We start from the raw sequence: 4,233 nt of genomic DNA, 5'->3' as shown, positions 1-4,233 counted from the left end.
TACTCAGTCAATGCAAAGTAATTCAAAGTGAATTTCAATTAAGTTTCAATAAAACTATTTCTCATTTTGTTTTGTGTTTAATTGAAAACATTCATAGAACACAAGATTAGATGCTTTTTCAGCAGTCATTTTCTTGATATTAAAACTTGACAGTTTACTAAAGTTCATAAGCACAAATGCAGATGACAATTCACATCACTGAATGCAATTAGTGGATATCCTGGTTTGACCACTATGTACAGCTAGTAACCAGCTGATGGAGATGAATAGTATCTACTGGAGTCAATATGGCTGTGATCTGTGGGTACTAAATGGAAAAAAAGATGAAAGTTGCCAGTCAAAAATATTTAAAACACAATACTGTAGGTCTAAGTGTTCAAGTTTATATGTGCATTATAACATAAAAACATTCAAATTTCATACCATACAGCAATATCAAAACATGCTTCATATGAATTTTCTCTTATTTATCATTTTGAAGAAATCAATATTGACTAGATGTAAATAAAGCCTATATTTATGTATATCCAGTGCCTGATTGGATTATTTAAAGTTTGTAAAAATTACCTTGTATGTACATTTGTGGTCACTGGTCTAGAGATGTGGAAAATTGGAAATATCATGCTCTTTGAAAAGTTCACATTCTTGTTGGTATCATGCACATCTGTAAATAACATTATCTCATATTATAAATACATATGCCGCAAACATTCAATGTATTAAAGAAGGGTCTCAAATACACATAAAAAATGTGGTCAATCAGTATGCATTCAGGGTCTTTTACTTTTCTTCCATTTATTCAAACTGTAATGTAAGCGAAAATATCCCAAGTTTATTTTTTTTCTAGCATGTCACTTGATAAAATTAAATGTGACTGTAAATCTAGAGCATCAAAATTAATGTAGTTACAGGTGCATTTGTACAAGATATTACCAAAGATACCTGATGCACTGATACTAGCGCCCCCCCCCCCCCATTTTTGAAAATATTTTTTGCAGCGATAAATCTGAAATGTGTTGATTCCCGGTCTAACTCATTTCTTTTTCGATTTCTAAAGTACTGTAATCGTTTCACATTTTTTGTAAGCTTTAGAGATTGGCCTTGTCCGGGTATAAAAAAAAATGAGCACAAATTTTGTAATAAATTATAGGTTGCTAATGTTATACATGCAATACTAAATTATATATACAGTTTGACGTCATATGTACATGCCAAATATATATAAACGTCTTTACAAATATGCATATGAACTGTTAGTATTTAGTTTGTCATCATTCTCATATTGTGTAAAATGATTGTATGCCAACATGCTTGGTGGATCAATAAATAAATTAAATCATACCGGTAGAAGCTTACAAAAAGCGTGAAAGGATTACTTGAATCGAAAGAAGGATGAGATAGATAGGGAATTTACTTATTTCAGAGAAATTATAGCAAGAAGAAAAAAATCAAAAGAAAGAGGGGGGGGGGTAAGTACATGTAATATCCATACTTTAGGTGCCTGTGGATTTTACTGCCTAGATACCCGGCTGTACTCATGTAAATCATGTTTATATAAACAAACAACAACTGGTACCATTTGAGCATCAGTTCTCTAACATATAGGCCTATTTTGCGTGTGTGCACCTAATATATGCTACACATCGACTACGTGTGACGTGTGCAGTATGTAAACAAGGAACATCAAACTATGTATATACTACCTCTAAAGTATTGAGTCAATGTATAAAACACAGTAAATGTTGTCTACTTTCATTGTTGACAACTTTGGTTTCAGGTATTCATACATCATTATTTCAATTACAAGAATTTACCTTGATTTTTCCGATTTCAAAGTTGTACAGCTGACATCTTCTGAACATCGCGTCGTCTTTGCCATGTGCCTAGTAAGCGCATTTTAGACGCTGATTCCAACCATACGACAAACTTCACCGGGGTATTTCTCATCATAATGTCTTGTGATGTATTGTCAAATCAGGGAAAATTGACTTATTTTAAGCGTAGAATAAAGGCAATATTCCGATATATTTTTATATGATCCTAAAATTAGAGTTTGTGTATGTGTATCCAAATATGGATTGATCAAGGCGGAGCAACTGTCATGACGTATTAGCTCATTATGATCTCATTATCATACCTAGTTCATTCGTTACCTTAAGTGTCCTGCGAAGTGATCAATATGATAAATCCTATAAGCAATGCAAAATAGAGAGTTGGGCAAACATGGAACCCTGGATATACTAGAGGTGGATTTATGTGTCTAGGGGGATTAAGCATTCACCGTCGACCGGTCACACCCGCCGTGAGCCCTGTATCTTGATCAGGTAAACGGAGTCATCCATAGTTAAAATCAGTGTGCCAAGAAAGACCTCGGTATGAAAAACGTCAGACAGCATTTGGCCCAGTTATATGTTGTTGTGGCACATACGATGTCACATCTATGATACATAATCACAATACTGGCTATACGAAAAACTTGGAAGAAAATATGCATGCCAGCTGCATGTGACGACAAACAAAGAATGAATAACAATTTTCTTATCGGTTTAATAATAGAAATATAAACTCTCATTACCATATATCCAGTAACAATGTACGGATATTTGAATATGGAAATGAATACAGAGGACACAATTTGTGGAACAATAAGAAAGAACAAATTTCAAGAAAATCACGAAACTTCTAATCGTGATGAGCCTAAAGAAAGATTGCCAAGTTTTAATGGTAAAAACCAAAACAATCTAGAAAATTATTGTGGACTCAATCAAACATGATTTCATAAATAATTCGTTGGACTGCCCATAGACAGTCCGAGGAGTTATCTTTTTGCTTGAAGGATGATTCACTTACATGTGCGACTCAACTTAGTCCAGTTGTGAGGCCTAATATTTCTGAATTGTATTCTGCCATAACACAGCGATTACGTGATTACCTTGCTAGAAATCTATGGAACTCAGCTGCAGAACATGATAAGACAATATGAAGAATATATTCTAAAATTTTCATCAAAAATACATTCACTGCTGAACAAAGTAAAATCAGTATTCGTAGATGAACAGCTGACAAAGAAACATGCAATCAGATATTTACTAAATACGGTAAATGGCCAGAGTATTTCATACGATACCGCCGCAAACGAACAATCACCACTGAAACGTGCAACAGATATGATATTATGGAATCAATGCTGTAAAAATGGAATGCGGACATTTGCAAATATCAAAAAGTGATATGTGAGAATAATCCACTAAAGTCACATCCTGTTTGATGCAAGAAAACGGGGAAGAGAAATTTATATTATATCAGGGAACAGCTGTGGAGGAAAAGAAACCAAAAAAAAAAAATAAGTGAATATCGAGAGGAAGTTAGGACACTGTGTGAAGAACAGCAGGATAATGTGTCATCTTCGAAGGGGATAATTCACAACTGAAGCAAATAAGTGAAAAAAAATAGTAGACTTCACGGCAATAAATCGTGAACATAACGAAGCTTATGACAGACAAATGACGCATGACAGAAAAATAGTAGAGCTGGAGAAACACTCTTAGGAGGAGGGGGGTCTAAGGAGTTAAGGCTGTGTTAAATACAACTGTACAATGACTGCTGGAAGATGTAGATTTCAGAACAAAACGCTATCAAGAGTTAAATGACGAAACTCACAGGAAGGTTGGGAAAAGGGGACTTACTGGCAAGCACAGCTCGCGCAAATGAAAAACAAATACTCTAGGAAAGTTAAAGACAACTACAGCTCAGGGATGACAGAGAAGCTCAATCAGATGCAAGATCAATGCGAAGCCATCAAGGCTGAAAAGGAAGACACACATACCAATCAGGTTTTCATATTTGAAGATCGCATGTCTTATCTGGAAAATAGGGATGTCCAGCGACAGATGGAGGTGGAGAATGCGAGACAAAAATATTAACATTATAGGTTCTGCTTACAGAAGAGCGGACAAGTCATAAGAAGCTAAACGTCTTTATTTGTGAACTCAAGGACAATATGATGAATAAAGCTATTACCAGGTAGTGACGAAAGATATCTATAACACAGTTACAAACAACATAGTCTGAGATGGAGACATAAGTTGTCAATGTATATCAAATTATGGTGTTTGCTAGGAGGCCTTCAGTTAGAGTATTTTGGAATATCTCGATAAGGACGTGGCTTCGTCCGGAAACGACGACTGTTGTCGTCGGGAATAGCGGATATCCTTACTAAGCAGGTGCTAAAAA

At 35.0% G+C, this 4,233-nt stretch overlaps 1 long non-coding RNA gene across 1 annotated transcript; it reads right to left on the bottom strand.

Moving 5' to 3' along the window:
- Positions 1 to 261: 261 nt before the first annotated feature.
- Positions 262 to 1,856, bottom strand: LOC125677895 (uncharacterized). The gene is made up of 3 exons (XR_008797764.1): positions 1,815 to 1,856; positions 568 to 664; positions 262 to 307 (listed from the first exon to the last, which is right to left on the bottom strand). It is a non-coding gene; the product is annotated as an uncharacterized LOC125677895 (long non-coding RNA).
- Positions 1,857 to 4,233: the final 2,377 nt, after the last annotated feature.

The sequence above is a fragment of the Ostrea edulis genome, chromosome 8, assembly GCF_947568905.1.
Source record: "Ostrea edulis chromosome 8, xbOstEdul1.1, whole genome shotgun sequence".
Classification (NCBI taxonomy): domain Eukaryota; kingdom Metazoa; phylum Mollusca; class Bivalvia; order Ostreida; family Ostreidae; genus Ostrea; species Ostrea edulis.
The sequence above is the reverse complement of the archived record's forward strand: the minus strand, read 5'-3'. Positions and strand labels throughout refer to the sequence as shown.